Source organism: Marmota monax, unplaced genomic scaffold, assembly GCF_021218885.2.
Source record: "Marmota monax isolate L192 unplaced genomic scaffold, Marmota_monax_Labrador192_F-V1.1 WCK01_AAM20220418_F8-fsc00022, whole genome shotgun sequence".
NCBI classification, from domain to species: Eukaryota; Metazoa; Chordata; class Mammalia; order Rodentia; family Sciuridae; genus Marmota; species Marmota monax.
The window spans coordinates 28675898-28701047 of NW_026695215.1; the positions used below are offsets into that span (position 1 = coordinate 28675898).

The window sequence follows — 25150 nt, forward strand, 5'->3', positions numbered from 1 at the left end:
CAATTTTAATATCTTGGGTTGTGATATTAGAGTTCAGTTTTGCAAGATTTTGCCATTGGGAGAAATTAGGCAAAGGATCCATGAGACCCTCTGTATAGTTTCTTTTTTTTTCCTTCATGGTAAACCTGCTTTATTGTGGGCAGTTAGTACAAGTCAATAAATATTGATCCCCAAAGAAGAGCTCAGTTATTTATCTGATTACTGGTCCATAGAGAGCTGAATTAAACTAAACCAATGATTGCTGAGATGACTGTAGTCAATTCTACTTCTTGGGAAATGAATCTACAGCCAACTGATATATAACATATGCTGTTCCACCAACTGTTAAGACTCATGATAGCTCTATATAGCAGGGCATCAGCTACCCCATCCTTTAGGTGCACTGAAGTTTCATTATCATCCTGAAACAGCTTTTGTTTCTCTGGAAATTTATTTTCAAAGTGCCTGTGTGAAACCATGCTGATGGTCCTTTGGGCAATCTGAGGAAAACCTGGCAGATTTTGCAGCATCTTGCCCCAACAACTGCAACAACTAAACACCAAGAATGAAAATCACAACATCCCCCTCTGTATTGTTTTTTATAATTGCATATGAATGTACAGTTATCTCAAAGTTAGTGTTTAATTAAAAGAAAGAAAAATGGAAAAGAACTCAATTAAAAATACTTGAACAAATACTTTACAACTGAAGATAAAGGAATGGGGCTGGAGTGTAGCTCAGTAGCAGAGCACATGCCTAGCATGTGTTGAGACTCTGGGTTTGGTCCTCAGCACTGCAAAAGAAAAGCAACAACAAGTGCTGGCGAGGATGTGGGGAAAAAGATACGCTCATACATTGCTGGTGTGACTGCAAATTGGTGCAGCCAATTTGGAAAGCAGTATGGAGATCCCTTAGAAAGCTGGGAATGGGACCACCATTTGACCCAGCTATTCCCCTTCTTGGACTATACCCAAAAGACCTAAAAAGAGCATACTACAGGGACACAGCCACATCAATGTTTATAGCAGCACAATTCACAATATCTAGACTGTGAAACCAATCTAGATGCCCTTCAATAGATGAATGGATAAAAAAATGTAGCATTTATACACAATGGAATATTACTTAGCACTAAAAAATAACAAGATCATGGCATTTGTAGGGAAATGGATGGCATTAGAGCAGATTATGCTAAGTGAAGTTAGCCAATCCCCCCCCCCCAAAAAAAAATACCAAATGTCTTCTCTGATATAAGGGGGGTGACTCAAAATGGGATAGGGAGGAAGAGCATGAAAATATTACCACTAAATAGGGAAGAGAGGTGGGGGGGGGGAAAGGGAGGGAGAAGGGGAATTGCACGGAAGATGGAAGGAGACCCACATCATTATACAGAATACATGTATGATGATGTGAGGGGAAAAAAAAGAAGTGAGTCACATTAGATTGGGTAGAGAGAAGTTATGGGAAGGGAGGGGAGGGGAAGGGGGGATAGGAAGGGCAGCAGAATAAAATAGACAGTAGTATTGCTGTATGTATGACTGTATGACCAATGTGATTCTGCAACCTGTACACTCAGAAAAATGAGCAATTATACCCCATTTGATTCAAATGTATGATATGTCAAGATCATTGTACTGTCATGTGTAACTAATTAAAAAAAGAAAGGGGTGAGCAGGAAGGTAAAGAAATTAAAATAATCTATTAAAATCAGCTCAAGTCATCAGGAAAATGGACATGAAAACAACAAACCACAGTGATATATCTCTACGCAATACTACAATGGTTAAAAATATTATGAATTAGTGAGATTAAATCTTTTTTTTTTTTGAGAGAGAATTTCAATATTTATTTTTCAGTTTTTGGCGTACACAACATCTTTGTTTGTATGTGGTGCTGAGGATCGAACCCGGGTCACACGCATGCCAGGCCAGCACGCTACCGCTTGAGCCACATCCCCAGCCCCGAGATTAAATCTTAATGTACTTTTTATTTGAATTTCCCTGATTGCCAGAGATGTTGAACTTTTTTTTCATGTATTTGTTAATCATCTGTATTTCTTCTCTTGAGAAGTATTTATTTAGTTTTCTTTTGCCCATTTGTTAATTGGGTTATTTGGGTTTTTTTTGGGGGGGGGGAGTTAATTTTTTTTGAGTTCTTTGTATATTCTGGACATTAATGCCCTATCTCAGTCCAGTCAGAATAGCAATTATCAAGAATACAAATAACAATAACTGTTGTGAGGGTGTGGGGAAAAAGGTACACTCGTACATTGTTGGTGGACTGAAAATTAGTGTAACCATTCTGGAAAGCAGAATGGAGATTACTCAAAAAACTAGAAATGGATCCACAATATGACTGAGCTATCTCACTCCTCATTATATATCCAAAAGATTTAAAACTAATGCAGCTTCTTTTAAAAAAATACTTAGTTGTCAATAGACCTTTATTTTATTTATTTGTAAGCAGTGCTGAGAATTGAATGCATTGCTTCACACATGCTAGGCAAGCACTCTACCACTGAGCAACAACCCTAGCCCAGAACTCAGTATCTTCTAAGACATCTCAATATAGGTATTTCATTGTAATTTGTAGGTATTCTGACTGTGGAGATTTATAGGGAAGTGTTCCTCTGGTGAGCAAAACTCCCAGGGGGTAACAGGCACTCTCCCAGGTTACTCTCCCAGCCTTTCCCAATAGGACCAACTTGGAATGCCCAGCAATTTCTCCTTGAAGGTATTAAGATAACTATGAGGGTGCACTATCTAGTTTCCATGGTGATGTCCTTGAAGAAAAGGACTCTGTATTTATATTAGCCTGGACTTATCTCAGTTATCTAGCACTTGTGTCTAAAGGAATACTAAATCATAACGTAGTCATGGTAATGACGAGCTATATAACTTTTGAGAAATGTGTGTGTGTGTCTCCTTTGTTCACTTCTTTACAGTAATTTATAGTTTACAGTGTCTTTTCTAAAACAACTAAGAAGGATTATAGATGTTGTTATTTACCCTTGAAGCAGATTACCTAGAATTAAGATCTTTTTACCAGGAAGTGAGAGAAAAAAAGTTCCCTGATTCTTCACTCCTTTAGAAGGCAGCTTGCATGAAAGAGGAGCCCCAGCCTCCACCTCTTCCAATGGGATTTGCTGTTGCTGTGTGATAACCAGAATGTCTCTCATCCTAGCTTTTACCCTGAGGATGGAGGACAGAGTGGCTAGTCTTCCATGTGTGTTTCTGTCTTCCAGACTTCTTTCTTCCTATGGTCTACAAAGGGGCAAGCCTAGAAGAGACAAAGGTGAGTGAGCTTTGCTTTATTTGCTTCCAAGAACAAAAAAAGGAGAGAGCCAGTTTCCTTGACAGTCCCAGCTCTTTCTTCTGCAGAGTGGGGGACAGAGCAGATTTGCATAAGAATAATACAATCATAAAAGTTGGGTCATCAAGAAGGCATCTGATAAAGCATTAATCTCCAGGGTATACAAAGAACAAAAAAGCTTACCACCAAAAAGCCCAAATAATCCAATCAATAAATGGGCAAAGGAACTGAACAGGCACTTCACAGAAGAAGAAATATGATTGGTCAAAAAATATATGAAAAAAGTTTCAACATCTGTAACAATTAGAGAAATGCAAATTAAAATTACACTGAGATTCTATCTCACTCCAGTCAGAATTGCAATTATCAGGAATAGAAGTAACAATAAATGTTGGTGAGAATGTGGGGGAAATAGTTTACTCATACATTTCTGGTGAGATTGCAATTTCTTTTTGGTGCAAACTACTCTGGAAAGGAGGACAGAGATTCCTCAGAAAACTTGGAATGGAACCACAATTTGACCTAGTTATCCCACTCCTCAGTTTATACCCAAAGGACTTAACATCAGCATACTGTAGTGATGCAGCCACATCAATGTTTATAGCAGCTCAATTCACAATAGACAAGCTATGGAACCAACCTAGGTGCCCTTTACAGATGAATGAATAAAGAAAATGTGGTATATATACACCATAAAGAAGAATAAAATTATGTAAGTTACCAGATTATCATGCTAAGTGAAATAAGCCAATCCCCCAAACCCAAAGGCCAAAAGTCTCTCTGATATGTGGATGCTAACCCACAACAAGGAGGTGAGGGAGGAGAAGAACAGAAGTTCATTGGATTAGATAAAGGGGAATGAAAAGATAGGAGGGATGATGAAATAGGAATAGAAAGACAGTAGAATTAATCAGATGTAACTTTACACAACCAGTGTGACTCCACATCATTTACAACCACAAGAATGGGATCCTAATTGGAATGGGTTGTACTCTATGTATGCATTAAATGTCAAAATGCACTCTACTATCATGTATATCTAAAAATAACAAATTAAAAATAAAGGCATCTGGAGAACATTTGATGTCCCTGAGCCCTCTTTTTATGGATCACTCCAATCAGCTCATAAAATTCTCTGAGACAGAAGACAAGTATTTTGCACTATTAAATGGTTGAGGAGGTGATGGCTCAAATTCGGGTCAATCTCATGTTACAGTGGACATTCTTTTCACAGTGATATTCCAAGACATACATCGTGCATCCTTTGCACCAATGCCACATGAAGCATTCTGTCAGCATCTGTCTACATCCTAAATCTTCTTTGATAAGTTTGAGCCTGCTGACATGTAAGTGACTATGACGACATGTAAGTTATTCAGTAATATTCATAAGAAATTTCAATCTTGAAAAGACAATTCAATATTTTGTTCCCTGTAACCTAACAATCACATTTTGTGGTTAGTAGGACAAGGATTTTCATCTCAGTAAGGAGTTTATAGGGGACTAGAAAGTGCAGATTATATATTACATTAAACTTTTATACATATTATTGGTATAAATACCAGGGTCAAATACAGGATTATGAAGACTTTTTCAAATTCCTTGGTTGGTATTCTTTATTCCATCCCTCTCCTCTGCTACCAGTGATAATGACCTGATTTTATTCTCCCTTATCTCAAAGCAGGAGACTAAATGTGGCCAAGATGCGGGGGGGGGGGTACTTCTGGGGGGGGTACTTCTTCAGCCCTCTTCCTATATCATCTATTAAATCTTCCTTCTAGACTCCAGTATTTGCTCCTCCATTTCTTCCATCCATCCCTGTGCTCCCCAAATGTACATATGATCCTATTCAGACAATGAAGACACAGAAAACCTCTATGGTGAGAGTGCTCTGCCAGGAACAAGCATCAAGTGTAGAGAACTTGGTAGCAAGTAGCTACCACATTCAGATCATGTGACCATAGATGAGAAGAATCCTCATGCCCCTAGCAGGCCTGGGAAAGAGGAGGAGAAAAAATCTGGATGAAGAATCTTCCCAGCTAATGGTTTATTGGTCTTTGAATGAATAATATTCTGCAAAACAACTTTGTTTTGCTTTCAACCTGGCATGTGGTTTAATTTTTGGACCTATTGCATGTCAGAAGTTTTGGGTAACACTCATGTGAATGCCTGATTTTTTTTTTTTGGTACTGGGGATTGAACTCAGGGCCCTTTTACAAGCTATATTCCCAGTCCTTTTTAGTTTTGTTTTGAGACAGGATCTCATTGAGTAGATGAGGCTGGCCTTGAACTTGTGATCCTCCTGTATGAGTTGCTGAGATTACAGGCAAGAACCACCATGCCAGGCTAAAGTGCCCAATTCTAAGATCCAAAGGGAATAGTAAGGCACAGGAATTTGCAGCAAGGAAATTATTTGAAGAGGTAAATTTCCTGACATCTGCTTCATTTAAGAAGAAAATCCACATCCTTATCTAAGATTTTGAGGTTAACTCCAATATCTTAAGAGAAAGAGGCAAAGACACAAGAGTAGATCAAGTTTATTTCTTTCTCTCCATCTGCTTTTTGGCTTCTTCTCAAGAGAAGGAATAATAATCTCCATCAGGATAAATGATATTTGGCAGGGCAAGATTGGGATTTTTTTGTATTCTTGCTTATACAAATACTGAAAATGACACTAGAAACTGTGTCCCGTGTCTGAACTTCAATGACTGGCACAGACATCTGGCAATCAGAATGCACAGTTTGGGGGATACACAGTATCACAGACTCAAAGGACACTAGAAACAGCAAACCAAGAGATGTCTAAGAGATGACATTCAAAGAACTCACTTTTACTATATTAAATGAATATATTTTTTCAGTTATCCTGGGGATTACAAGTAAAATTTTAATTTTTATCAATCTAATTTGGATTAATACCAACTTAATTACAAAAGAATTCAAACATAAGTGATTCTCTCCACCTTTCTTTGAGCTGTTATTGTCACCTAAATTATACCTTTATACAGTGTATGGTTGATGAACACAGATTTATAATTATAGCTTTATGCAGTTATCTTTTAAATCAGAAGAAAAAGATTTATAAACAAAAGTTTATTTATATTGTATTTTATATTTTCTTATGTAGTTACCTCTATTGGCTCTTTATTTATTAATATGGATTCAAGTTTCTGTCTAGAGTCTTTTCATTTCAGTTTAGAAGATTCCCTTTAGTATTTTATAGGTCAGCTAGCAACGAATTCTAATTGTGTCTTATATTGTCTTGATTTTGCCTTTATTTGTCTATTTTTTTGCACTGCCTCCTTTCCCTTTATTATGTTTTATAGCATCTCAGATTTTGAATACAGAGGTTTCATACTTAGGAAAGGACATTATGAAGTTGGGTGCAGTGGCATGTGCCTGTAGTTCCAGCTACTCTGTAGGCTGAGGCAGGAGGGTCACTGAGCCCAGACTTGACCCAGAATTTTAAAAGCAACCTTAACAATATAGAGAAATCCCAGCTTAAAAACAAACAAAAAGTTCAGAGAATAATTAGAAAAGATTTGTTTTTAAAAAGTGTTTTTATGCCGCCCCCTCCCCCTGCGCCTGCAAGGTAGACGGAACTGTGACCACCCACAGAACAAGCCCAGCGGCCTGCTGAGGGGCAGAGCTGCCCCCCCCCACACCTGCAAGGTAGACGGAACTGTGACCACCGACGGAAAAGGCCCAGTGGCCCGCGGAGGGGCAGAGCTGCCAACCATGCCTACAAGGTAGGCGGGCCTGTGACCCACCAGCAGAATAGGCCCAGCGGCCTGCTGAGGGGCAGAGCTGCCCCCTCCCCCCTGCAAGGTAGGCGGACCTGTGACCCACCGGCAGAACAGGCCCAGAATCCCGCGGAGGGGCAGAGCTGCCCCACGTGCCTGCAAGGTAGGCAGACCTGCGACCACCAACAGAACAGGCCAGACCTGCAACTGACAGACAGAACAGGCCCAGCAGCCTGCGGAAGGGTAGAGCCGCCCACCCCCCCATGCCTGCAAGGTAGGTGGACCTGCTACTGACCGGCAGAACAGCCCCAGCGGCCTGCCGGCATGGTAGGCACATTTCCCCAATTGGAGGAGGGACAGAGCCGCCGCCCGCGCCTGCGAGGGAGACTTTGCAACTATACAAGAGCAATATAAATATATAGGGGGAAAATTCAATAGCACAACAGTTTCACCAAGCAGAAAGAAACACGAACAGTATGAAGAGACAAGGAAAGAAAGGACCACAAGCAATGCAGGTCAACTCAACGTTAGAAGAGGTAATATCTGCAGCAGATGGAATGTCAGATAAAGAATTCAGGATATACAAGCTTCAGATGATCTGGAGTCTCAAGGAAGACATCAGACAGCAAAATCAGACAATGAAAGACCACTTTAATAATGAATTACATAAACAAATCAAAGAAGCAAAAGATCAACTATACAGGGAGATAGAGGTTATAAAAAACAAACAAACAGAAATCCTAGAAATGCAGGAAGCAATAAACCAACTTAAAAACTCAATGGAGAATACTACCAGCAGAGTAGAACACTTAGAAGATAGAACATCAGACAATGAAGACAAAGTATTTCAACTGGAAAAGAACATAGACAGCTCAGCAAGACTGTTAAGAAACCATGAGCAGAACATCCAAGAAATATGGGATAACATCAAGAGACCAAATTTAAGAGTCATTGGGATACAGGAAGGGATAGAGTTTCAAACCAAAGGAATGAGCAATCTATTCAATGAAATAATATGAGAAAACTTCCCAGACTTGAAGAATGAGACAGAATCCCAAATCCTAGAAGCCTACAGGACGCCGAATGTGCAAAATCATAAGAGATCCACACCTAGACACATTATAATGAAGATGCCCAACATACAGAATAAGGAGAGAATTTTAAAAACTACAAGAGAAAGGAAGCAGATTACATTTAGGGGTAAGCCAATCAGGATAACAGCTGATCTTTCAACACAGACTCTGAAAGCTAGAAGATCCTGGAATAACATATTTCAAACACTGAAAGAAAATGGGTTCCAACCAAGAATTGTGTATCCAGCGAAATTAAGCTTCAGGATGGAAGATGAAATTAAAACCTTCCACGATAAACAAAAGTTAAAAGAATTTGCAGCTAGAAAACCATCTCTTCAAAACATCCTCGCCAAAACATTACAGGAAGAGGAAATGGAAAATAACAATGAAAACCAACAGTAGGAGGTAGGACAGTAAAGGGGGGAAAATAATCAAAGAGGAAAACAAACCATGTTTAGTAACAGAAATAAACAAATATGGTTGGAAGAACAACCCATATCTCAATAATAACCCTAAATGTTAATGGCTTAAACTCACCAATTAAGAGACACAGGCTAGTAGAATGGATCACAAAACAAGACCCAACAATATGCTGCCTACAGGAGATGCATTTGATAGGAAAAGACATACATAGGCTGAAGGTGAAAGGTTGAGAAAAATCATATCACTCATATGGACTTCGGAAACAAGCAGGAGTGTCCATACTCATATCAAATAAAATAGATTTCAAGCCAAAGTTAATCAAAAGGGATAAAGAGGGACACTACATACTGCTCAAGGGAACCATACACCAACAAGACATAACAATCATAAATATATATGCCCCAAACAATGGTGCAGCTATGTTCATCAAACAAACTCTTCTCAAGTTCAAGAGTCTAATAGACCACCATACAATAATCATGGGAGACTTCAACACACCTCTCTCACCAATGGACAGATCTTCCAAACAAAAGTTGAATAAGGAAACTATAGAACTCAATAACACTATTAATAACCTAGACTTAATTGACATATATAGAATATACTACCCAACATCAAGCAGTTACACTTTTTTCTCAGCAGCACATGGATCCTTCTCAAAAATAGATCATATATTGTGTCACAGGGCAACTCTTAGACAATATAAAGGAGTAGAGATAATACCATGCATCTTATCTGATCATAATGGAATGAAACTGAAAATCAACGATAAAAGAAGAAAGGAAAAATCATGCATCACTTGGAGAATGAACAATAGGTTGCTGAATGATCAATGGGTTATAGAAGACATCAAGGAGGAAATTAAAAAATTCTTAGAGATAAATGAAAACACAGACACAACATATCGGAATCTATGGGACACATTGAAAGCAGTTCTAAGAGGAAAATTCATTGCTTGGAGTTCATTCCTTAAGAAAAGGAAAAAGCAACAAATAAATGATCTCATACTTCATCTCAAAATCCTTGAAAAAGAAGAGCAAAACAACAGCAAAAGAAGTAGAAGGCAAGAAATAATTAAAATCAGAGCTGAAATTAATGAAATCGAAACAAAAGAAACAATTGAAAAAATTGACAAAACTAAAAGTTGGTTCTTTGAAAAAATAAACAAAATCGACAGACCCTTAGCGATGCTAGCAAAGAGAAGAAGAGAGAGAACTCAAATTACTAGCATACGGGATGAAAAAGGCAATATTACAACAGACACTTCAGAAATACAGAAGATAATTAGAAATTATTTTGAATCCTTATACTCCAATAAATTAGAAGATAGTGAAGGCATTGATAAATTTCTTTAGTCATATGATCTGCCCAGATTGAGTCAGGAGGATATAGACAACCTAAACAGACCAATATCAATTGAGGAAATAGAAGAAACCATCAAAAGACTACCAACTAAGAAAAGCCCAGGACCGGATGGGCAGAGTTTTACAAAACCTTCAAAGAAGAATTAATACCAATACTTTTCAAGTTATTTCAGGAAATAGAAAAAGAAGGAGCTCTTCCAAATTCATTCTATGAGGCCAACATCATCCTGATTCTGAAACCAGACAAAGACACCTCAAAGAAAGAAAACTACAGATCAATATCTCAAATGAACCTAGATGTAAAAATCCTCAATAAAATCCTGGTGAATCAGATACAAAAACACATCAAAAAAATTGTGCACCATGATCAAGTAGGATTCATCCCTGGGGTGCAAGGCTGGTTCAATATACGGAAATCAATAAATGTTATTCACCACATCAATAGACTTAAGAACCATATGATCATCTCGATAGATGCGGAAAAAGCATTCGACAAAGTACAGCATCCCTTTATGTTCAAAACTCTAGAAAAACTAGGGATAACAGGAACATACCTCAACATTGTAAAAGCTATCTATGCTAAGCCTCAGGCTAGCATCATTCTGAATGGAGAAAAATTGAAGGCATTCCCTCTAAAATCTGGAACAAGACAGGGATGCCCTCTCTCACCACTTCTATTCTACATAGTTCTCGAAACACTGGCCAGAGCCATTAGACAGACAAAAGAAATTAAAGGCATTAAGATAGGAAAAGAAGAACTTAAATTATCACTATTTGCAGATGATATGATTCTATAACTAGAAGACACAAAAGGGTCTACAAAGAAACTACTAGAGCTAATAAATGAATTCAGCAAAGTGGCAGGATATAAAATCAACACGCATAAATCAAAGGCATTCCTGTATATCAGCAACAAATCCTCTGAAATGGAAATGAGGACAACCACTCCATTCACAATATCCTCAAAAAAAATAAAATACTTGGGAATCAACCTAACAAAAGAGGTGAAAGACTTATACAATGAAAACTACAGAACCCTAAAGAGAGAAATAGAAGAAGATCTTAGAAGATGGAAAAATATACCCTGTTCATGGATAGGCAGAACTAACATCATCAAAATGGCGATATTACCCAAAGTTCTCTATAGGTTTAATGCAATGCCAATCAAAATCCCAATGGCATTTCTTGTAGAAATAGAGAAAGCAATCATGAAATTCATATGGAAAAATAAAAGACCCAGAATAGCAAAAACAATGCTAAGCAGGAAGTGTGAATCAGGCGGTATAGCGATACCAGACTTCAAACTATACTACAGAGCAATAGTAACAAAAACAGCATGGTACTGGTACCAAAACAGACGGGTGGACCAATGGTACAGAATAGAGGACGCAGAAACCAATCCACAAAACTACAACTATCTTATATTTGATAAAGGGGCTAAAAGCATGCAATGGAGGAAGGATAGCATCTTCAACAAATGGTGCTGGGAAAACTGGAAATCCATATGCAACAAAATGAAACTGAATCCCTTTCTCGTGCCATGCACAAAAGTTAATTCAAAATGGATCAAGGAGTTTGATATCAAATCAGAGACGCGCCATCTGATAGAAGAAAAAGTTGGCTACGATCTACATACTGAGGGGTCGGGCTCCAAATTCCTCAATTGGACACCCATAGCACAAAAGTTAATAACTAGAATCAACAAATGGGACTTACTCAAACTGAAAAGTTTTTTCTCAGCAAGAGAAATAAGAGAGGTAAATGTCGCGACCCCTTGCCCGCAAGGAAGACGCAACTCGAGAATCTTCTTTCAACAGTTTATTCAGGTCCCTGGATATTTCTTCTTCTCTCCCTCGGGTGCCCCTCCCAGCCTTAATAAAGCATCCCAAGCCCCAATGCAAAGCTGCCGCGTGGAACTTTCTCACAGGGTGGTGAAAAATCATGTGCCAACTTTCCCAGATAAGAAATTGTTTGTCACAGACCACAGCGGAGCCAGCGCCATCTTGTAATGGCGACCATAATCTGCAGAAACGGCAGAAGCGGCTCACCACAGTTCCCCCTTTTCTGTTTTATTAAAACAATACAGGCGAGAGTAGAGGTCCTATCCCACTGTGCAGAAGTGGCTGCATAGTATGGCTCAGTCCCAAGGAGGGCCCTTCCCCAGATCCGAGGCCATATCAGCCGACGCCTTTTTTCGTGGGGCGGGGCGTGGACGCGTCTAACCCGCATGCAATAGGACATGCTCTCCTTGAGGTCCTCGTCAAGGATCACTCAAGTGCAGTGCCTTGCCTCGCATCCTGTATCGTGACGATGGTGGACGAAGGGGGATAGCTGAGGCTGAACTGTGGCTATTTATAATGACAAACAAGTTGACAGCACCCTGAAAGAAAGGCAGGAACTTCAAGGCGATAGAAAAGCACTAGTGTGGAAACCCATCTGCGTGCAATGGCAGTAAGACCGGCAGAGTGCAAGGGCTTTCCAACACTAAGAGAATAACAAGGAAAGTCATGTCGATCCCAGTGCAATGTTATAATAACTTGGGGTGTAACGACCATGACAAAGGTTTACTGCTTAAGATGCGCAAGCCATACTTGAGGTGAGTTGCCATTTTCTAAAGCTGCAAGAGCTTGTATGATCATAGCCTTTTCTTGTGCATGGCGAGTTTTAAGGTGACAGAGAAGCCACAAACAGAGCACAACACTGAAGCAACACATTGCACCAAAAATGCCTACTCCCACCCACTCTTTGAAGAAGGAAAAAGCAGAAGATATCCAATCGGTGAATTGACCCAAAGTCACTGGTTCGACACGGGTACTATTCAAAACAGCAATCTGAGTTAGTTGAGACTGGATCAAGTTTTCTGCTTCCATGGACCAGGTTCCGGATAGATACTCTCCGATGATGCGGGAGGCATTTCTGGAATCATTAAATCTGACAGAGGTTATACATAAATGTGCACGTTGATCAATACAACCCAAATGTACTAGGTCAGACAATTCCTCAACTTGAGCTTGAAGCAGATCTATCCTTTGATTAGCAGCTAGAATCCCAGATAAAATGTGTTGATTAATTCTACTTTGAGATTCAAGTATGGTGGATGTTTGTTGAATAACCTGATTAATAGTGGCAGCAGTTTGTACCTGGCTGGCCATGGCTACTCCAGCTGTAACTGCTGCAGCAGCAGATACCGCCACAGCTGTCACTATGGCTGCCGTAATTCCAAAATCTCTATAGGCTCTAATCAGTTCAACAATAGGAAATGACTCTGGATCTGAAGTAACCGGGATCGGGACAAAGGTTGGAAATTTCATAACCATTGCCGTAGTCCAGGAGCCATTCCAACACTCAGACAAATAACAGGTAATATTAGAACAATTAAGCATCCCCTGTGATGTAACATTAGCCAAAAGAAACAGGAACGGAGATTGGAGACAGACTGCTGCAGAGGGTAATGTAGCATTAGATAATTGTGAATTATTTGCAGAAATTTTAAGCCTCCTACCTCGCTCCGAGTCTTGGGTACTGCCAGAAACATTAAACAGCCAACTTTGGACTCCTAATATTTCCCTGGGGAAACACAAGCGCGGACTAGACTAGCCCAATCTGAGGGAGTCATGCAAAATCTAGTAAGTCCCTCCACCTGAGTGAGAGTGAAAGCGGCATCCACCCCATAAGTGCGTACAGACTCCGCCAGGGTCTTCACAATTTTAAAATCTAAGGGTTCATGGACTCTTCCCCTGTTGTCATCCTGAAAAACTGGATAAGCAAGACCCATCTCAGCGTGAACAGCCCTCCATGTTTGGGCATGGAAAGCTCTTCCCGAAACGCCCCCGCCATCCGGCGGTGGATCCGGGGGATCGCTTTTCTTGAGCCCTTGCTTATCTGTGTTCCCTTCTCCTACAGCTAAACTCCCTAGCTGACGAGACAGCCTCTCGAGCTCTTCCTCCTCATCCTCCTCCTCCTCTGACCCACTTTCGCATGGGGGTGTACGCAGCGTACTGAGATCTGGATACAACCGTTTCCTCCCCCGTCTCATGCTCTGCACACTCCCATCCTCCCGAGTCACTTCACTTTCTGCCATCTCCGATTTTTCCTCATGCAATCGCTCTAAAACCTCCTGTCCTTTAGTAAGTGCTTCCTGACATCTATCATCTGTAAGGCAACTACGGACCATTTTCCAAAGGGGTATCACCCCACCCTCTAATATGCCCTGCTCAGAAGCAAAGTCAAGATCTTTGCCTAATTTATCCCAACTAGGCACAGTAAGGCTGCCCGAAAATGCAAACCATGGTGCAGCGATATCTATCTTCTGTAAAAATCTCTGTAAAGTACTATGTTTCACTTCCAGTCCCTTGGAACGTAACAGGCCATCTAGGGCCAGGAGAAGCGGACTTGAAGATGCGGCACCCATGACACAACAACAAAGAAAGCACAAAAAAAAGAAAGCGAAAGTAGGAGCGAAAGTACACAGTGCAGCTGCAATAAAATGTAAGGCTCTCTCTTTCATTACAGAGGAGCTGTCCCGCTTTGGTCGCGGATCCCACTTACTAGGGACTAACCCCGCTTTGATCGCGGATCCCACTTATTGGGACTAACCCCGCTTTGGTCGCGGATCCCACTTACCTGGGACTAACCGGTGCACCACCCCTGACTGCTGAAAGTTCTGGTTCCCGGGTTTCGCCACCACTTGTCGCGACCCCTTGCCCGCAAGGAAGACGCAACTCGAGAATCTTCTTTCAACAGTTTATTCAGGTCCCTGGATATTTCTTCTTCTCTCCCTCGGGTGCCCCTCCCAGCCTTAATAAAGCATCCCAAGCCCCAATGCAAAGCTGCCGCGTGGAACTTTCTCACAGGGTGGTGAAAAATCATGTGCCAACTTTCCCAGATAAGAAATTGTTTGTCACAGACCACAGCGGAGCCAGCGCCATCTTGTAATGGCGACCATAATCTGCAGAAACGGCAGAAGCGGCTCACCACAGGTAAATAGGGAGCCTACATCATGGGAATAAATTTTTACTCCTCACACTTCAGATAGAGCCCTAATATCCAGAGTATACAAAGAACTCAAAAAATTAAACAATAAGATAACAAATAACCCAATCAACAAACGGGCCAAGGACCTGAACAGACACTTCTCAGAGGGGGACATACAATCAATCAACAAGTACATGAAAAAATGCTACCATCTCTAGCAGTCATAGAAATGCAAATCAAAACCACCCTTGCTGGGAGCCATTAGCCAAGTAGGTATGACAATTTCCTTGCCAGCGTACCCCATATTGCTTAGTGGAAGGACTCGTGGAAATAGGACATTTTGCAGTGACATTGCATGTAGGTGACCTTGCTCAAGGACCAGGGCGGATCTGGGTTTAGGGTGTTCCCGGTTTAGGTTCCAGGTTTAAGGTTTAAGATTATTCCTGCTGGGAATAGGGCGTATCCTACTGCCTGAGTTCCCCTTGAGTTCTCACAGGATTCAGACAGCATTTTTTGGGAGATAGAAGCCCAGTGGATGTGGATTTGGGCAGAGAACATGGATTTCCCCAGAACGTGATTGTAGACGGCTGGTGTGAGTTCAGGAATAAAGAGTTGCTGTTTGAATCTACAAGCTGTGTGGTGGCTCGTGATTGTGTGCCCAGCCAGACTTTGGCATTTGGCGGCCCGTGCAGGGAACTTCTGAAGCTTGGAGGTAAGTGAAATTGCTCGTCCCTGAGGAAGAGCAAAATAATGGGTGACCATTTCAAAAAAAACCAGTGCGTTCTTGTTTTGATTTATCTTGTTTTTGTTTCAAGCTGCCTATCCCTAGAAATTTCTCAGGCAAACTGGAAAAAATGGTTGTCTAAAGGTTTGAAGTTTGTCGGCCCTGAGGAAGAGAAAATTGATACAACGATTTTTTTATTCCGTTTTTGTTTCATTCAGTTTCGGTTTTGTTTTGTGTTATCTTATTGGGTTGCGTTATCTTTATAGTAGATTAGAAATTAGTAAAAAACAAACCGAAATGATGTTAAGTAAATTGTTAGAGGTTCAGACCATGGAGAAAGACATTTTAGATCAAGCAAAAGAGAAGGTCTCTCGAGCTAGTCAGACAGAGGAAGAAAATTTAAAGGAAAAGGGGTTGTTAGGAAAAAGGCCACAACAGGAGGCTGTTACTAACTGCGTTTTATCACAAGAGGGCATAATTCAACCAACAGCCCCACCGATGGAGACAGCTGAGTGGCCCTCAAACCCCGTAGTTGATAAATGGGATCCTGAGACAGGTCCTCAAAGATTAGCATGCCCTGTACTTGAACAGGTAGGAGGGCAGCGAATTCACCGTGCTTTAGATTTTAAAACAGTGAAGCAGTTAAAGGAGGCTGTAACAACGTATGGTCCCAAAGCTCCCTTCACGGTAAGCATGGTCGAGTACATTACTAACTTGGACATGACGCCAGCAGATTGGGCTAGCATGTGTAAATCTGTACTAAATGGAGGACAATATTTGTTATGGAAGGTTGCCAATGAGGAATTTTGTGTGGAGACAGCTAGGTGAAATGCAGCAGCCGGTTACCCTCAAAGAAATCTAGATATGTTGTTAGGAAAAGGACCTTATGAGGGTCAACGGCAACAAATTGAATATGATCCTGCTATATATGCACAAATTGCTGCAGACGCAGTTAGGGCATGGAAGACTTTACAAGGACATGGAGATTTACAAGGTCAGCTATCTAAGGTAATACAGAGAGCTAATGAACCTTATGCTGACTTTGCAGATAGGCTAATTCAAACGCTGCCAAAATTTTGGGGGATACAGAACAAGCAATGCCATTAATAAAACAACTGACTTATGACCAAGCAAATCGTTGCTGCAGAGAGGTTATTAGACCATGGAGACATGAAGATTTAAACACATATATTAAACTATGTAGAGATATTAATGAACAAGGGCAAGTCTTGGCAGCTGCAGTACAACAGGCTTTAGATGCCAGGCCAAAAACATGCTATGATTGTGAACAAACAGGACATTTTAAAAGGAATTGCCCCATAGGAGGAGGGTTTAACAAAAGTTGGTATCAAAGGAATAGAATACCGGGTATTTGCCCAAGATGCCATAGAGCGAGACATTGGGCTAATGAATGCCGTTCTCAAACCACCATAGAGGGTACTCCCTTATCAAAAAACGACAAAGACCAGGTATTTATCCATGATATCGTGGAGAAAGGCATCAGGCTCCATTGCCAAAAAACGGACAGGGGGGCCCAATGTTCCAGGGCCCACAACTACAAATCTACGGGGCAGTGGAGGAACCCAGCAACACCATCAGGGTAGTGCCCAGGACACATTGTCCATTAAATCCCTCATCAGACAAACCTGAGGGAGCGCAGGGTTGGACATCTGCGCCTCTGCCAGAGCAGTATTAACTCCAGAGATGGGAGTTCAAATCATTCCCACAGGAGTAAAAGGACCTCTTCCCCAAGGAACAGTAGGCTTATTATTGGAACGTAGTTCATCTACATTAAAAGGACTTATGATAAGTCCTGGGGTAATTGATCCTGATTATGTAGGTGAAATAAAAATTATAGCTAGTTCTCCAAAGGGTATATCAGTAATTTCACCAGGAGATAGAATAGCACAGTTGTTAATAATACCCAGCCTACATAATAAATTTCCTAGTGTAGAAAGAGGTTCCAGGGGATTAGGCTCCACAGGTGTAGATTGGGCTATGTTGTCTTTAAATTTAGATTCTCGCCCAATGCTAAAACTAAATATTCAAGGTCATGAGTTTAATGGGCTACTAGACACAGGAGCTGACCTTAGCATCATATCTCGTCAAGAATGGCCAAAACATTGGCCATTACAACAAGCCACTCAAATGCTTCGAGGCCTAGGAGTGGCGACTAATCCCCATAGAAGTTCTATGATATTAGATTGGAAGGATCCTGAAGGATGTGAAGGAACTATACAGCCATATGTATTGGATCATCTTCCTATAAATTTATGGGGACGAGATGTCCTAGATCAATTAGGTTTGACGTTAACAAATAACATCAATCCTAATGCACCCACTACTAGGGCTAGACAAGGCTTTAGGAAAGAAAAAAGATTAGGAAAACAAGGGCAAGGTATAGCAGCACCAATACAAATAGATCAAGGAACAGACAGACATGGGTTGGATTTTCAGAAAGGGCCACTGAGACAATCAAAATTACTTGGAAATCAGAAAGACCAGTATGGGTTCGTCAGTGGCCCCTGACTAAAGAAAAGATACAAGTAGCCCATGATCTGGTCAAACAACAATTAGCGGAAGGACATATACAACCTTCCATATCTCCCCGTAATACTCCCATTTTTGTCATCAAAAAGAAATCTGGTAAATGGAGATTATTGCAAGATTTAAGAGCCATTAATAATGAGATGGTTATTATGGGACCTGCTCAATCAGGGATTCCTCAATTGTCTGCTTTGCCAAAAACCTGGCATGTTTTAGCTATAGATATAAAAGATTGGTTTTTTTTTCAATTCCAATTCATCTTGAGGATAGTCCACATTTTGCATTTACTATCCCTGCATTAAATCATGAAGGTCCTGATCAGAGATATGAATGGAAAGTACTCCCTCAAGGGATGGCTAACAGCCCAACTATGTGTCAAATATATGTTAACAAAGTAATCCAGCCACTTAGAAATCAAAATCCTGAACTACAAATATTTCACTATATGGATGATGTATTATTGGCACATAAAGATAAAAACATATTGGTGGAATGTTATGCCACACTTACAAACTTATTAAAAAATTATAATCTAGAGATAGCAATAGATAAAGTACAATTAAATTTTCCAATTAATTATTTAGGAGTTCTATTATCCTCAACCATGGTCCATCCACCAAAAATTCAAATACGAGTAGAACAACTCAAATCACTTAACGACTTTGAAAAGTTATTAGGAGACATAAATTGGATAAGGCCTTATCTAGGTATACCAACAGGAGAGTTGGGACCTTTATTTGATATCCTAAATGGTCCATCAGATCCAAATTCACCCTGAGTGTTAACGCCTGAAGCAAGAAAGGCATTAAAAATCATTGAAACATATATGGAAAATATGCATTTGGATAGAATTGATATAAGTTTGCCTTTATTATTTATTGTACTACCAACAAAAAATATTCCTACAGGAGTATTTTGGCAAGAAGGTCCATTATTGTGGATACATTTATCTTATTCTGCTAACACTATTCTTACTAGGTATCCTGAGGCTGTAGGACAATTAATACTCAAAGGAATAAAAGCAGCAAAGGGAGTGTTTGGAATTTCTCCCAATAAAATTATTACTCTATATACTATGGATCAAATTGATGAGTTAGCTAATGAGTTAAATACTTGGGCAATAATCATGTGTAAATCTAATGTTACATTTGATAATCATTTACTATCTAATCCTTTGTTGTCTTTTTGGTCTAAGCATCCTGTAGTTTTTCCTAAAATGACAAGAAAAACACCTATCATGAATGCTCCAAATATATTCACTGATGGGTCAAATAATGGTACAGCAGCAATAGTTACCCCAGATCGAACTTTTACATTTTTAGTACCCAAACAATCAGCTCAAAAGGTAGAGCTTAATGCAGTTTTACAAGCTTTTTTGATGTTTAAAGATTCTGTATTTAATTTATTTTCTGATAGTCAGTATGTAGTTAATGCTATAGTATCTCTTGAAGATGCTGGTAGGATTTCCCCTTCTTCTACTGTTTTCTCTTTGTTTTCCACTATACAAAGTCTAATCTGGAACAGAAAAGATCCATTCTTCATAGGATATATTAGGGCACATACAGGATTGCCTGGAGCTCTTAGTTTAGGCAATGATTTAGCAGATAAAACTACACATGACATACATATTTTCTCTACATTTGAAGAAGCTACAAATTTTCATAAAAGGTTTCATGTTAATGCTAATACTTTACAAAAGCATTTTAAAATAACTAAGGAACAAGCCAGACATATAATAAAACAATGTCAAAATTGTGTGGCATTTTTACCACAAGTTAATCTTGGAGTCAATCCTAGAGGACTGATACCTAACCATATTTGGCAGATGGACGTCACACACTTGCCAGAATTTGGAAAATTAAAATATTTACATGTTACAATCGATACTTCTTTCAGATTTTTGATGGGCTCCCTTCATGCCGGAGAAAAAACTAAAGATGTTATAGCTCATTGCTTACAAAATTTTGCCACTGTGGGCGTTCCAAAACAGTTAAAAACCGATAATGGTAATGGCTATACCTCTACCTCTTTTAAACAATTTTGCTCATCATTTGGTTTTACTCATATAACAGGAATCCCATACAATCCCCAGGGACAAGGCATAGTTGAAAGAGCTCAAACTTTTAAAATGTACTTATTAAAGCAAAAAGAGGGAATTGGAAGGGGATATATATCCCCCAAAGATAAACTTAAAATAACGCTTTTTACTTTAAACTTTTTAAATTTGGATTCATCAGGACTTAGTGCTGCGGAAAGGCATATGTATCCAAAAAATGTACATAAGCCTAAGGTACTTTGGAAAGATATTCTAACAGGACAATGGAAAGGTCCTGACCCAGTGATTGTCTGGAGTCGGGGTTTTGTCTGTGTGTTTCCACAGGGAGAACAGCAGCTGATTTGGATTCCAGAGAGATTAACTAAAACAATTTCTACAGATCGAAAAGAAGATGATTTGACTCAAATCCATAACAGCTGATATCCAGAACTCCAGCTTGGCCATTCTTACATCTGCAACAGTGATTAACTGTTGGGGTTTAAGCGTGCAGAGTTTAGCTCCCTCAGGCCTGACATTTTGCAAGAGCTGTGGCTGTGATTTAGGTCAGCTGAGGCAAACCTCAGCTAGGAGGAGGAAAAGTTCTCTTCCCCTTATCACAAGTCACAAGTTCTGCATGGTTTGGCCAAGAGGAAGAAGCTTCCTGCATACTTATCCTGGGAACAGTACATTCTGAAGAAATAAATGCATCCTCAGAGGAGTAGATAATGTCTACAAAGAACTTTAAGAGGGTACTTATCAAATGAAAAGGAACAGTCTGAATCTAGCTCTGTGTATCTGCTGAGGCATGATATTTGGACAATGTGGGTAAAGTGTTATTGAAGAATTGCTTGCTTTGTTAGAAGAAGAATATAAAAGGAACTTGCAAATAAACTTCAGCATGCAGTTGCGATTGCTGCCTTGGCTCTGCATCCCCTGTGTCCCGGTTATTTTGTGACCCTTACCCAGGGACCCGAATGCTCTAGACGTTCACAATTAACCAGTGATGCAATTTTTATTTCCTTGCCAGTGCACCCCATGTTAATTGTGGTAGTGCTGGCATATCTTTGCTGATGGTGTCACCAGTGATGCAATTTTTCCCAAGGAGCCGTCAATTGGCTTGGTGTCGTGGCATTTCTGTATCCTCCTCCCTTCTTCTAGTGATGGTCTAAAATTTGGGGGCCAATGGCTATATGCTGGACTGGTAGTCAGTGACGGGTATGATCCAATTGCAGTGGTATTAACCTAAGACAAGAGGCTGACGCCTAAAGGTCAGTTTTCCGATGACGGGTAAGAACCATATGTTGAATTGGACAACCTACCAGGCACGGTCCTTAAGCCACATTAACCTCACTCCCCCACTGGCACCAAGGCCAAATTTGGGGGCCAACAGAGGTGAGACAAAGAACCTCACCCCCCACTGGTGCATAGACCTATCCACAAGTATGGCTGTATGCTGGACCGGTAGTCAGTGACGGGTATGATCCAATTGCAGTGGTAGCAACCTAAGACAGGAGGCTGATGCCTAAAGGTCAGTTTTCCGATGACGGGTAAGAACCATATGTTGAATTGGACTACCTACCAGGCATGGTCCTTAAGCCACATTGCTTGTTGTTTAATTAATCAGAAGGGGGGAGATGCTGGGAGCCATTAGCCAAATAGGTATGACAATTTCCTTGCCAGCGTACCCCATGTTGCTTAGTGGAAGGACTCGTGGAAATAGGACATTTTGCAGTGACATTGCATGTAGGTGACCTTGCTCAAGGACCAGGGCGGATCTGGGTTTAGGGTGTTCCCGGTTTAGGTTCCAGGTTTAAGGTTTAAGATTATTCCTGCTGGGAATAGGGCGTATCCTGCTGCCTGAGTTCCCCTTGAGTTCTCACAGGATTCAGACAGTATTTTTTGGAAGATAGAAGCCCAGTGGATGTGGATTTGGGCAGAGAACATGGATTTCCCCAGAACTGGTGTTCGTTTGGGAATAAAGAGTTGCTGTTTGAATCTACAAGCTGTGTGGTGGCTCATGATTGTGTGCCCAGCCAGACTGCGGCACACCCTAAGATACCATCTCACTCCAGTAAGATTGGCAGCCATTATGAAGTCAAACAACAAGTTCTGGCGAGGATGTGGGGAAAAGGGTACACTTGTACATTGCTGGTGGGACTGCAAATTGGTGCAGCCAATTTGGAAAGCAGTATGGAGATTTCTTGGAAAGCTGGGAATGGAACCACCATTTGACCCAGCTATTCCCCTTCTTGGTCTATTCCCTAAAGACCTAAAAAGAGCATGCTACAGGGACACTGCTACATCGATGTTCATAGCAGCACAATTCACAATAGCAAGACTGTGGAACCAACCTAGATGCCCTTCAATAGATGAATGGATAAAAAAAAGTGGCACTTATACACAATGGAGTATTACTCTGCATTAAAAAATGACAAAATCATAGAATTTGCAGGGAAATGGATGGCATTAGAGCAGATTATGCTAAGTGAAGCTAGCCAATCCCTAAAAAACAAATGCCAAATGTCTTCTTTGATATAAGGAGTGTAACTAAGAACAGAGTAGGGACGAAGAGCATGAGAACAAGATTAACATTAAACAGGGATGAGAGGTGGGAGGGAAAGGGAGAGAGAAGGGAAATTGAATGGAAATGGAAGGAGACCCTCAGGGTTATACAAAATTTCATACAAGAGGAAGTGAGGGGAAAGGGGAAAATAATACAAGGGGGAGAAATGAATGACAGTAGAAGGGGTAGAGAGAGAAGAGGGGAGGGGAGGGGAGGGGGGATAGTAGAGGATAGGAAAGGCAGCAGAATACAACAGACACTAGTATGGCAGTATGTAAATCAATGGATGTGTAACTGATGTGATTCTGCAATTTGTATACGGGGTAAAAATGGGAGTTCATAACCCACTTGAATCAAAGTGTGAAATATGATATATCAAGAACTATGTAATGTTTTGAACAACCAACAATAAAAAATTAAAAAAAATAAAAAGCTGAATATATATGAAAAAAGTGTTTTTATTGGTGCATTATTATAGTTATATTTAATATCAGGCTTCATTTTGACATACATGCATGGAATATAATTTGCTCCATTTCATTTACTAGTACTTCCTTTATCCCTCCCTTCCTCCCTTTCCCTGTTCTCTACTGGTCTTACTTTTATTTATTTATTTATTTATTTTTAAATTAGTGCTTTATAGATAAACAGAAAGGTGAAATTCACAAGATTTGCTTTAAAAAAGTTATATGAAAGTTTATTCTGTCATGTATTATTCTTCATCTCTGAATAGTTCTTGTGAGACCAAGAGAATAAAATCTTCAGGAGCTGTAGGATGGATAAATCTCTTAAAGTTGTATAGGAAGGATTGTTATGGTGTAAACTAATCAATAAAATCAGTAAGAGTGTAAGTTATAGGTTATAGTTGTGAACAATTGTATTAGCTTGATCATCTAGACATAAGGCTTATAGATATCAGTAGTAAAATGATGAGTAAATGAGATAACTGCAAGCATCAAATAAGTTACTGGTACTAGGATAATGGGAATGGAGTCATTGTGGCTATATGAACAAAAAGTGTGGCTGTAGAGACTCCATCTTAGTTTTACTGTTACTGCTCCTTTGAAGAGGGAACTGTATGACCCATTTCTGAGAAACAGAAACAAAAGCTGTATTCTTATAAAAAATTGTTCTGTATTTTGTACCTCACAGAATGTACCCAATTCAGGATATGGTGGTGATTGTGGAGAGCTACATCTTGGGTTTGAGTACAGTTATAGGTCTACAGGACTTTGAAATAGATTATTGCCCCCACTCAGCTGAAACTTAGGATAAAGTTTTCTAACACTTGCTTGGACCCAAGATGCAGTTAACTAAGTTGTAAGCTAACTGCTTTTTTTTTTTTTTTTTTTTTAGCTTCTGTAAGTTGCTTGCTTGCATGATGCTGAGAAAAATCCCTGAGTTGTGGTTTTTGTTCTTAAATTTCCAAGACACAGGTTAGGAAATTTCTGTTCTCCCACAGAGCATCAGTCTCTACAGGTGGGTGACAGTCCATGGCCAGGCAAATAATGCTCTCTTTTGTTTGAATTTGGACTTAAAGTGTTTTCTGAGGCGGTGCCCCATGATGTAATTACTGGAGATGTAATTCGATGGTAAAGAACATAGTGGGCTGGGTCCTAGTGGGCCCTGGGTTCACTCTTAACCCTGAAAAACACAACAACAAAAAAGTTTGTATATAATTTCAATATGGATAATGAAGCCTAATTAGCCCAGGCCAAGGTTCACTTTAGTAGAGGAGTTGATGAGAAAAATTAAATTAAGGAAGGGTAAACCTAAATTCCCAAACATAAGCAAAAAACAAAACAAAACAACAACAACAAAAAACAAAAATCTGTCTACATCATAGAATACTTCCTTAACAAAAAGTAAGGGTTCAATAAATGTACTCAGCAGCATTATATTTTCTTTATTATATTTCTCAGCTGTGACTCATAATTGTGTGGCTCTCTCTTGTCTAGTGAGGAGGTCCATGGAATAGGGTAGAGGAGAGTGTGGCTACAGAGTCACTATTCAAGACCTCTGGAGACCAAGCAGGAAGGAGGTCTGATTTTATTGTGCAGTTACCATGTATATATATTCAGGCAGTAACTAAGCAGGTTATAGACAGCCACCAATACAATTTCTTACCAACCGTCCTTGCAGCGACCAATCAAGGAGTGGGCTGTGGAGCAAGCATAGGGACTGCAGCATGTGGCCTCACACCCAGGCTATGAGGTTTGCCACTCACGCGCCTAGCATGAGGGGAGTGGTTTGCCACTCAGACGCCCTTAACATGTGCCACAGATGCAGTACTCCATGCACTTGTCCCCACAATAATTTGGAGATAATCTTTTCATTAAGTTGTCATCTCCTTCCATTTTCCAAGTCATTACAAAATTAAATTCACGTATAAATTCATTTATAAAGCTCCCAA

The 25150-nt window shown here is 40.1% G+C and overlaps 1 pseudogene; it reads right to left on the minus strand.

Annotated features, from left to right (window-relative positions):
• Positions 1–262: 262 nt before the first annotated feature.
• LOC124084221 (cytochrome c oxidase subunit 7A2, mitochondrial-like) lies at positions 263–509 on the minus strand (annotated as a pseudogene).
• Between the last annotated feature and the right edge of the window lie 24641 nt (positions 510–25150).